Source organism: Oncorhynchus mykiss, chromosome 2, assembly GCF_013265735.2.
Source record: "Oncorhynchus mykiss isolate Arlee chromosome 2, USDA_OmykA_1.1, whole genome shotgun sequence".
NCBI classification, from domain to species: domain Eukaryota; kingdom Metazoa; phylum Chordata; class Actinopteri; order Salmoniformes; family Salmonidae; genus Oncorhynchus; species Oncorhynchus mykiss.
The window spans coordinates 9,379,903-9,392,768 of record NC_048566.1 but is presented as its reverse complement, the minus strand read 5'-3'; positions in this window follow the sequence as shown (position 1 = coordinate 9,392,768).

Sequence of the window (12,866 nt, the reverse complement as noted above, 5' to 3'; positions counted from 1 at the left end):
ATCATCACCAGTGACATCAGCTAAGAAAACACAGTCCATAAGGACATCTGGTTTGGGTTGATGATACTCTCTCTGCCCAATGGAAACCCAGTGACCTGTGGACAGTTTAATCAGACCATATAACCCACATCTTTCCCTTCTCTTTACTTAATCTATCATCCAAAAACAACAAACAGTCATCATCTGTCTGCCCATGGACTAGTGGAAAGAACCTAACTAGCCTAGACTAGACCACCGGTGACAAACAGTGTTAATGGGTTATTAGGACCACCGGTGATGCTGCTGGAATGACAGACAGTGTTAATGGGTTATTAGGACCACCGGTGATGCTGCTGGAGTGACAGACAGTGTTAATGGGTTATTAGGACCACTGGTGATGCTGCTGGAATGACAAACAGTGTTAATGGGTTATTAGGACCACTGGTGATGCTGCTGGAGTGACAGACAGTGTTAAGGGGTTACTAGGACCAGCAGTGATGCTGCTGGAGTGACAGACAGTGTTAATGGGTTATTTGGACCACCGGTGATGCTGCTGGAATGACAGACAGTGTTAATGGGTTATTAGGACCAGCGATGATGCTGCTGGAGTGACAGACAGCGTTAATGGTTTATTAGGACCACCGGTGATGCTGCTGGAGTGACAGACAGCGTTAATAGGTTATTAGGACCACCGGTGATGCTGCTGGAGTGACAGACAGTGTTAATGGGTTATTAGGACCACCAGTGATGCAGCTGGAGTGACAGACAGTGTTAATAGGTTATTAGGACCACTGGTGATGCTGCTGGAGTGACAGACAGTGTTAATGGGTTATTAGGACCACCGGTGATGCTGCTGGAGTGACAGACAGTGTTAATAGGTTATTAGGACCACTGGTGATGCAGCTGGAGTGACAGACAGTGTTAATGGGTTATTAGGACCACCAGTGATGCAGCTGGAGTGACAGACAGTGTTAATGGGTTATTAGGACCACCAGTGATGCAGCTGGAGTGACAGACAGTGTTAATAGGTTATTAGGACCACTGGTGATGCTGCTGGAGTGACAGACAGTGTTAATGGGTTATTAGGACCACCAGTGATGCAGCTGGAGTGACAGACAGTGTTAATAGGTTATTAGGACCACCGGTGATGCTGCTGGAGTGACAGACAGTGTTAATAGGTTATTAGGACCACTGGTGATGCTGCTGGAGTGACAGACAGTGTTAATGGGTTATTAGGACCACCAGTGATGCAGCTGGAGTGACAGACAGTGTTAATAGGTTATTAGGACCACTGGTGATGCTGCTGGAGTGACAGACAGTGTTAATGGGTTATTAGGACCACCAGTGATGCAGCTGGAGTGACAGACAGTGTTAATAGGTTATTAGGACCACCGGTGATGCTGCTGGAGTGACAGACAGTGTTAATAGGTTATTAGGACCACTGGTGATGCTGCTGGAGTGACAGACAGTGTTAATGGGTTATTAGGACCACCAGTGATGCAGCTGGAGTGACAGACAGTGTTAATAGGTTATTAGGACCACCAGTGATGCTGCTGGAGTGACAGACAGTGTTAATTGGTGATCAGGACTACCAGCTGCTAGCTCAGATCAATAATCACTCCGGGACACAGATGTACAATTCCTACACCAAAAAAGTATTATTGGTAACACTTTACTGTAGGTGCATGCATTCATAAAGCCTTTTATAACAGCCATATAACACATTATGTATATGTATATAACAGCTGTCATAAGTAGTTTTAAATAGCATGAGATGTTATAACACCGGTTATAATGAGTGTTAAAAATGACTGAACATACTGTTGACGCACGCTCTAATGTCAACTATTAATTACAACTGCTACTATACAGTCTGCCTGACAACTTATGTCATGTATTATTACATACTACATAAGAGTCTACATACCAGATGTTATAGCATGGTGTTATCTCATTTACAACCTCTCTGTCACAGTGAATGGAAAGATGGGCATCATAACCATGTCATATGCCCTTATAGAGGGTGTATAGACACCTTAAGTAAAGTGACATTAGGTGTTATAGAACTATGAATGTGCTTATACCACAGAATGAGTTGATAGTATCACAAAACATTACCATTCAAATGATCTCCAAGAAACATGGGCAAATGGGAGCATTGATGTACTCATAATAATACAAACAAGGGCCACACAGAGTGATTCTTGGTAGTCTTAAGAAATTCTACTTTGCCACAAAGTTTACACCTCACACACATGGTTATGGGCTTAAATAATAATACACCTGTACCATGTCAGATACACAATTATAATGTCTTACATTTTGAGTTTGCATCCCAATATTACACTTTATATACAGTACCAGTCATAAGTTTGGACACACCTACTCATTCAAGTTTTTTCCCCCCTATTTTCTACATTGTAGAATAAAGGTGAAGACATCAACACAACACATATGGAATAATGTAGTAACCACAAATTGTTTCAACAAATCAAAATATATTTATACTGTATTTGAGATCCTTCAAAGTAACCAGCCTTTGCCTTGATGACAGCTTTGCACACTCGTGGCATTCTCTCAACCAGCTTCACCTTGAAGGCTTTCCCAACAGTCTAAAAATGTTAATATTATCTTCAGCTATAGATTTCATTTTTGATAGTATTTATACTTAATGGCGGCCAATGAAAACTATACTGTGACTAGTACAGCCTGAATAATTTCGCTAGTTAAATTTACTCAGTATGGCTAGCTTATTAGTGATGTGCGATTCGCAAACAATTAGTACATTTTTGTAGTGACTAAGAGTAAAGATTAGTCTCTGTGACTCGCTATCGAGACAGTGAATGAATCATTAGGAGAGTTGTTTTAGGTCTAAAACATGCCGTGTTCACATGATGTTGGGAACTCGTAAATAAATCCATCCTACTGGGAAAAATGCACGCATACACCCCCCCAACTCGTAATTACAACTAAGAAACTCTGGTATTATCTCTGGAATCCAAGCTTTCCCACATGCTGAACTCTGATGTCACGCATCACTGAAAATGTCAACAAATATGGCTGCAATTTCATGGTCAATGGTGAGAAGCTCTTTCCAAGCACGTGAACGCTCCAAGTCGTTCCTCCGAAGTAGACATGGCGTTGCTCCGATCAATCAGACATGACAACAGTCCTATTCCTGGGAGGAGGAACAACGTACTACGATTGGCTCCTCCTCGGTTGCACAAGAACAGTGGCACAATCAAATAGTGTTAAGCGCTTGCTAAGAGGCAGATTGGTGTGAACCACCCTCTTTTTGTAGCCAAAGGTGCTGAGTTCGAAATCATCTTAGGGCGCCCCTTTTGCCCAAATATCTCAACTTAAGCTAACCTTTACCTAACCTTAACCCTTACCTTAACCCAGGGTTTCCCAAACTCGGTCGGAGGGCCGAGTGTCTGTGGGTTTTCGTTCCTCCCTGTTACTTGATTGATGAATTACGGTCACTAATTAGTAAATAACTCCCCTCACCTGGTTGTCTAGGTCTTAATTGAAAGGAAAAATCAAAAACCCGCAGACACTAGGCCTTCCATGGTATGAGTTTGACACCTCTGCCCTAAGTAGTCATTTTACATGTCTAAACTTAAGCTAACCAACTAATGTTAGCACTTCCTGTTAACGTCACTCTCTTTTTGAGGTGGTGTGTTTACATCTCAAGCACATTCTTTGCAGTTCCGAACCCAGGGAACGGGACAGTTTTATCTCTCCAATTGAGCAATACTTGAGGCCAGCGTACACTCAGTTATGCTTGAAATTGGACACTGAGTCCCTTTACAATGAACAATAATCTTGTAAACTGAGTCCCTTTACAATGAACAAGGATCTTGTAAAACCAGCCACTCTTGAATTTCATTCTTTGGTCACCAGGGAAATCTGTCCTGCCATGCCCGCACATTAGACAATTAAATGAAATTAAAGAGATCAGTCAAAAGATTTGTCAAAAAAATCTTTACAAATAAGTTTAAAATAGTATTTCAAATACTGTTAAAACCGGAGTTGTTTTGGAGCTGAGTATTTATTTAAGTAAGGGAATACCCCCCTGATTTGGACAAAAACAAATGGCGGTATATTGGCATTGGACAAACCATGTACACGATGGTCAATACCACCCAATTTGGCGTTGATTCATGCAAAGTATATTGCAAATGCCATATGGCAATTGCCAATTGTAACACTTCAAAATTCCAATAGGGGGCGTGTGCGTTCCACCGGGGCATTTCATATTGCAAATGGCACCCAAGTCAACATCCAAAAGCCAAATTTTGAAAAATGACATTTTTTAAAAAAAACTTAAAACCCCTTAAAAAAGTGCTTTCTGGACCTTTTTTCGAAATTCTTTCGAGTTTTTTGTCAATTACACATGTGTAAGAACTGTATGAGTATACTTTTGTCATCATATATATATATTTTTTAAGTACATGCGCATAAGGCATATGTTTTGTCCATTTGCAATATGATTTCATAGGAAGTCAAAAGTCAAAAGTCAAAAATGTCAAAATTTGGTAAAAAACTTCACACATCCTTAAAAAAGTGCTTTCTGGACCTTTTTTCAAAATTCTTTCGATTTTTGTGTCAATTACACATGTATAAGAACTTTATCAACATACTTTAGTCATACTTTATTATCATATATATATATTTTTTTTTACTTGTGCATAAGGCATATGTTTTCTCCATTGGCAATATGATGTCATAGGAAGTCAAAAGTCAAAGTCAAAAGTAACGATTTTCCTCCGTGCAACTGATGATCTAAAATGTGCAACAAAATGTTTTTGATTTTTTTTGTTTATGTTTCCTTACTTTTTCAAAGTCACTGTGCATTTGCAATATGTTTTAATGGGCAGATACCATCACGAATTTGTCATGCTCAAAATTCAAACTTTACTTTGCTCAAACTATACCTTGGTCAACTTGTATTACATATTTCTTTTTGTTTTACTTGTGCATAAGGCATATGTTTTCTCCATTTGCAATATGATGTCATAGGAAGTCAAAAGTCAAAGTCAAAAGTAAATATTTTCCTCCGTGCACCTGGTGATCTGAAATGTGCACCTGGTGACCTGAAATGTGCACCTGGTGATCTAAAATATGCAACTGGTAACCCAAAAAAAAATTTTTGGGATGTTTTTTTGTTTATGTTTCCTTACTTTTTCAAAGTCACTGTCCATTTGCAATATGTTTTAATGGGCAGGTACCATCACGAATTTGTCATGCTCAAAATTCAAACTTTACTTTGCTCAAACTATACCTTGGTCAACTTGTATTACATATTTCTTTTTGTTTTACTTGTGCATAAGGCATATGTTTTCTCCATTTGCAATATGATGTCATAGGAAGTCAAAAGTCAAAGTCAAAAGTAAATATTTTCCTCCGTGCACCTGGTGATCTGAAATGTGCACCTGGTGACCTGAAATGTGCACCTGGTGATCTAAAATATGCAACTGGTAACCCCAAAAAAAATTTTTGGGATGTTTTTTTGTTTATGTTTCCTTACTTTTTCAAAGTCACTGTCCATTTGCAATATGTTTTAATGGGCAGGTACCATCACGAATTTGTCATGCTCAAAATTCAAACTTTACTTTGCTCAAACTATACCTTGGTCAACTTGTATTACATATTTCTTTTTGTTTTACTTGTGCATAAGGCATATGTTTTCTCCATTTGCAATATGATGTCATAGGAAGTCAAAAGTCAAAGTCAAAAGTAAATATTTTCCTCCGTGCACCTGGTGATCTGAAATGTGCACCTGGTGACCTGAAATGTGCACCTGGTGATCTAAAATATGCAACTGGTAACCCAAAAAAAAAATTTTGGGATGTTTTTTTGTTTATGTTTCCTTACTTTTTCAAAGTCACTGTGCATTTGCAATATGTTTTAATGGGCAGGTACCATCACGAATGTGTCATGCTCAAAATTCAAACTTTACTTTGCTCAAACTATACCTTGATCAACTTGTATTACATATTTCTTTTTGTTTTACTTGTGCATAAGGCATATGTTTTCTCCATTTGCAATATGATGTCATAGGAAGTCAAAAGTCAAAGTCAAAAGTAAATATTTTCCTCCGTGCACCTGGTGATCTGAAATGTGCACCTGGTGACCTGAAATGTGCACCTGGTGATCTAAAATATGCAACTGGTAACCCCAAAAAAAAATGTTGGGATGTTTTTTTGTTTATGTTTCCTTACTTTTTCAAAGTCACTGTCCATTTGCAATATGTTTTAATGGGCAGGTACCATCACGAATTTGTCATGCTCAAAATTCAAGCTTGTGATCTAAAATATGCAGCTGGTTACCCAACATTTTTTGGGATGTTTTTTTGTTTATGTTTCCTTACTTTTTCAAAGTCACTGTGCATTTGGAATATGTTTTAATGGGCAGGTACCATCACGAATTTGTCATGCTCAAAATATTTTAGATTTATTTTTTTTTGTTTCTTACTTTTTCAAAGTCACTGTGCATTTGGAATATGTTTTAATGGGCAGGTACCATCACGAATTTGTTTATCGAATTTGTTTATGTTTCCTTACTTTTTCAAAGTCACTGTGCATTTGCAATATGTTTCAATGGGCAGGTACCATCACGAATTTGTCATGCTCAAAATTTTTTAGATGTATTTTTTTTTGTTTCTTACTTTTTCAAAGTCACTGTGCATTTGGAATATGTTTTAATGGGCAGGTACCATCACGAATTTGTTTATCGAATTTGTTTATGTTTCCTTACTTTTTCAAAGTCACTGTGCATTTGCAATATGTTTCAATGGGCAGGTACCATCACGAATTTGTCATGCTCAAAATTTTTTAGATGTATTTTTTTTTGTTTCCTTACTTTTTCAAAGTCACTGTGCATTTGGAATATGTTTTAATGGGCAGGTACCATCACGAATTTGTTTATCGAATTTGTTTATGTTTCCTTACTTTTTCAAAGTCACTGTGCATTTGCAATATGTTTCAATGGGCAGGTACCATCACGAATTTGTCATGCTCAAAATTTTTTAGATGTATTTTTTTTTGTTTCTTACTTTTTCAAAGTCACTGTGCATTTGGAATATGTTTTAATGGGCAGGTACCATCACGAATTTGTTTATCGAATTTGTTTATGTTTCCTTACTTTTTCAAAGTCACTGTGCATTTGCAATATGTTTCAATGGGCAGGTACCATCACGAATTTGTCATGCTCAAAATTTTTTAGATGTATTTTTTTTTGTTTCCTTACTTTTTCAAAGTCACTGTGCATTTGGAATATGTTTTAATGGGCAGGTACCATCACGAATTTGTTTATCGAATTTGTTTATGTTTCCTTACTTTTTCAAAGTCACTGTGCATTTGCAATATGTTTCAATGGGCAGGTACCATCACGAATTTGTCATGCTCAAAATTTTTTAGATGTATTTTTTTTTGTTTCCTTACTTTTTCAAAGTCACTGTGCATTTGGAATATGTTTTAATGGGCAGGTACCATCACGAATTTGTTTATCGAATTTGTTTATGTTTCCTTACTTTTTCAAAGTCACTGTGCATTTGCAATATGTTTCAATGGGCAGGTACCATCACGAATTTGTCATGCTCAAAAAATTTTAGATGTATTTTTTTTTGTTTCTTACTTTTTCAAAGTCACTGTGCATTTGGAATATGTTTTAATGGGCAGGTACCATCACGAATTTGTTTATCGAATTTGTTTATGTTTCCTTACTTTTTCAAAGTCACTGTGCATTTGCAATATGTTTCAATGGGCAGGTACCATCACGAATTTGTCATGCTCAAAATTTTTTAGATGTATTTTTTTTTGTTTCCTTACTTTTTCAAAGTCACTGTGCATTTGGAATATGTTTTAATGGGCAGGTACCATCACGAATTTGTTTATCGAATTTGTTTATGTTTCCTTACTTTTTCAAAGTCACTGTGCATTTGCAATATGTTTCAATGGGCAGGTACCATCACGAATTTGTCATGCTCAAAAAATTTTAGATGTATTTTTTTTGGTTTCTTACTTTTTCAAAGTCACTGTGCATTTGGAATATGTTTTAATGGGCAGGTACCATCACGAATTTGTTTATTGAATTTGTTTATGTTTCCTTACTTTTTCAAAGTCACTGTGCATTTGCAATATGTTTCAATGGGCAGGTACCATCACGAATTTGTCATGCTCAAAATTTTTTAGATTAATTTTTTTTGTTTCCTTACTTTTTCAAAGTCACTGTGCATTTGGAATATGTTTTAATGGGCAGGTACCATCACGAATTTGTTTATCGAATTTGTTTATGTTTCCTTACTTTTTCAAAGTCACTGTGCATTTGCAATATGTTTCAATGGGCAGGTACCATCACGAATTTGTCATGCTCAAAAAATTTTAGATGTATTTTTTTTGGTTTCTTACTTTTTCAAAGTCACTGTGCATTTGGAATATGTTTTAATGGGCAGGTACCATCACGAATTTGTTTATTGAATTTGTTTATGTTTCCTTACTTTTTCAAAGTCACTGTGCATTTGCAATATGTTTCAATGGGCAGGTACCATCACGAATTTGTCATGCTCAAAATTTTTTAGATGAATTTTTTTTGTTTCCTTACTTTTTCAAAGTCACTGTGCATTTGGAATATGTTTTAATGGGCAGGTACCATCACGAATTTGTTTATTGAATTTGTTTATGTTTCCTTACTTTTTCAAAGTCACTGTGCATTTGCAATATGTTTCAATGGGCAGGTACCATCACGAATTTGTCATGCTCAAAAAATTTTAGATGTATTTTTTTTTGTTTCTTACCTTTTCAAAGTCACTGTGCATTTGGAATATGTTTTAATGGGCAGGTACCATCACGAATTTGTTTATCGAATTTGTTTATGTTTCCTTACTTTTTCAAAGTCACTGTGCATTTGCAATATGTTTCAATGGGCAGGTACCATCACGAATTTGTCATGCTCAAAAAATTTTAGATGTATTTTTTTTTGTTTCTTACTTTTTCAAAGTCACTGTGCATTTGGAATATGTTTCAATGGGCAGGTACCATCACGAATTTGTCATGCTCAAAAAATTTTAGATGTATTTTTTTTTGTTTCTTACTTTTTCAAAGTCACTGTGCATTTGCAATATGTTTCAATGGGCAGGTACCATCACGAATTTGTCATGCTCAAAAAATTTTAGATGTATTTTTTTTTGTTTCTTACTTTTTCAAAGTCACTGTGCATTTGGAATATGTTTTAATGGGCAGGTACCATCACGAATTTGTTTATCGAATTTGTTTATGTTTCCTTACTTTTTCAAAGTCACTGTGCATTTGCAATATGTTTCAATGGGCAGGTACCATCACGAATTTGTTTATCGAATTTGTTTATGTTTCCTTACTTTTTCAAAGTCACTGTGCATTTGCAATATGTTTTAATGGGCAGGTACCATCACGAATTTGTTTATCGAATTTGTTTATGTTTCCTTACTTTTTCAAAGTCACTGTGCATTTGCAATATGTTTCAATGGGCAGGTACCATCACGAATTTGTCATGCTCAAAATTTTTTAGATGTATTTTTTTTTGTTTCCTTACTTTTTCAAAGTCACTGTGCATTTGGAATATGTTTTAATGGGCAGGTACCATCACGAATTTGTTTATCGAATTTGTTTATGTTTCCTTACTTTTTCAAAGTCACTGTGCATTTGCAATATGTTTCAATGGGCAGGTACCATCACGAATTTGTCATGCTCAAAAAATTTTAGATGTATTTTTTTTGGTTTCTTACTTTTTCAAAGTCACTGTGCATTTGGAATATGTTTTAATGGGCAGGTACCATCACGAATTTGTTTATTGAATTTGTTTATGTTTCCTTACTTTTTCAAAGTCACTGTGCATTTGCAATATGTTTCAATGGGCAGGTACCATCACGAATTTGTCATGCTCAAAATTTTTTAGATGAATTTTTTTTGTTTCCTTACTTTTTCAAAGTCACTGTGCATTTGGAATATGTTTTAATGGGCAGGTACCATCACGAATTTGTTTATTGAATTTGTTTATGTTTCCTTACTTTTTCAAAGTCACTGTGCATTTGCAATATGTTTCAATGGGCAGGTACCATCACGAATTTGTCATGCTCAAAAAATTTTAGATGTATTTTTTTTTGTTTCTTACCTTTTCAAAGTCACTGTGCATTTGGAATATGTTTTAATGGGCAGGTACCATCACGAATTTGTTTATCGAATTTGTTTATGTTTCCTTACTTTTTCAAAGTCACTGTGCATTTGCAATATGTTTCAATGGGCAGGTACCATCACGAATTTGTCATGCTCAAAAAATTTTAGATGTATTTTTTTTTGTTTCTTACTTTTTCAAAGTCACTGTGCATTTGGAATATGTTTTAATGGGCAGGTACCATCACGAATTTGTTTATCGAATTTGTTTATGTTTCCTTACTTTTTCAAAGTCACTGTGCATTTGCAATATGTTTCAATGGGCAGGTACCATCACGAATTTGTCATGCTCAAAAAATTTTAGATGTATTTTTTTTTGTTTCTTACTTTTTCAAAGTCACTGTGCATTTGGAATATGTTTTAATGGGCAGGTACCATCACGAATTTGTTTATCGAATTTGTTTATGTTTCCTTACTTTTTCAAAGTCACTGTGCATTTGCAATATGTTTCAATGGGCAGGTACCATCACGAATTTGTTTATCGAATTTGTTTATGTTTCCTTACTTTTTCAAAGTCACTGTGCATTTGCAATATGTTTTAATGGGCAGGTACCATCACGAATTTGTTTATCGAATTTGTTTATGTTTCCTTACTTTTTCAAAGTCACTGTGCATTTGCAATATGTTTCAATGGGCAGGTACCATCACGAATTTGTCATGCTCAAAATTTTTTAGATGTATTTTTTTTTGTTTCCTTACTTTTTCAAAGTCACTGTGCATTTGGAATATGTTTCAATGGGCAGGTACCATCACGAATTTGTCATGCTCAAAAAATTTTAGATGTATTTTTTTTTTTTCTTACTTTTTCAAAGTCACTGTGCATTTGCAATATGTTTTAATGGGCAGGTACCATCACGAATTTGTCATGCTATAAAAATCCTGCAGGAATGTGAAATTGACTGGCCCGATGAACTCGGGATGGCTTTGCAGTGATTCTGGGTCATCTCAATCGCTCGTTTGGGTTGATTTCAGAATGTCGCTTTTGGTGATGTTTTTTCACTATAGAATCATATTGCAAATGTACAAGAGTCAAGTGGACAAGAGTCCATCAGTCAATTAGATATCATTCTGACCACCAAACTGATACAAACTGACACCAAACCCACTATTTCCAACTCGTTTAGTAGCCAACTATTACATACTTCAGAGCTGGCCCAAAATTCACAACGCCTTCGGTACAAACCATAAAAAAACCATAAAACACGTAGTTACGTTCTAGCTGCGGGTCCATTTCTTATGTTATGTGTTGGCCTAGCTGAGGCGACCCCGAATCCCAAGTTTCGGCTCGATAGGTCATTTGGTGTCCGAGAAAAACCCTAATTGGTGCTGAAAATCCACTATTTTCCATGACTTGCTACGGGGTCCTTGAATGAGATATCGGACAGAAACGTTGGGGTCTGTCTATATGGGCCGAGACGTTCGCAATGCACCTAGTCTTGCGACTCTGGGACATTTCTAAATGTCGTCATTTTCGTGATGCAAAAATGAATTGAAGTTATTTCAAATGTACGAGGCTGTTTCTCGGTCCGAGAACCTTCTAGAGCCACGTAACTCACCACGCACCATCTACGGGAGGTCTAGAACAGGTTTCTAAAGTTTCGGAACTCTAGGTCCGACGGTTCTTTTTTAGCTCCAACAAAGCTAACTATTGGAGCCACTGTCTGTCTCTACGCACCCCAATACGTCCCTCCATCCAAGTTGTGTTTTAGTGCAATTTTTTTTCCTTTGATTTTTTTGGGGAAAAATGACTGATTTACAGTTCATGGGGGTTGCCTAATCACACATATGAAGTTTTGGACAGATCAGACTTTTTTAACCCTTCGAAACAGCCCCTGAGACACCAATTATGGCACTTCCGGTTGGCACAGGAAGTTATAAATCAACACATATCCTCATTGGGGTATGCTGTTACAGAATCCTGAGTTTTAAGTCCTTACGTTAAGAATTGACTGATCTACACAGGGTTGAATGCACTATGTCTATCAAACTGCATGCAATGTATGGGTAAACACTTTTAGGGGCATTTTAACCACTTCCGGTTGGTCCAGGAAGCTTAGAATCAACACAGGTAGACCTCATAGTGGCCTGATGGACTGGTACCGAAGACAGGTTCATACGCCATTCATAACCCACATAGGCCTCAGGTTGAAATTAGGGGTGCAGGCAATGTATTCCTATGGGGAGAGATGACACTGTAATCTGTGAGATCAAAAAACACTGTTTTACTGTGAAGGGTTAATGCCACACGGTCAAGGTTAGGCTTGTTGAGATCGGGAGGACCTTAGGAACATTCAAGTGGTGGAATTTTTCTTCTCACCCTAACGGTTCTCTCACTGTCACTCAAAAGCAAATGACATTGTGGTGCAGGCTTCATTTTGGGCCTTCTATTCTAATGGTTGCTGCGCCTAGACCGAGCGAGCTACGGTCAAGCGGGATAGCTCGTTGAACTCAGAACAGTCTGGAGACTATGGTGATGCCATTTTTTGTGTTGATTTCAGAATGCCATTTTGGTGATGGTCCCTCTCCGTTTAAACATATTGCAAATGTACAAAAGTCAACTAGCAAGTCAGTGTCCATCAGTCAATTAGATGTCATTATGACACCAAATGGATATCAATTGACACCAAACCCACTTTTTCCTACTCATTTAGTAGCCAACTATCACATATGTCAGAGCAG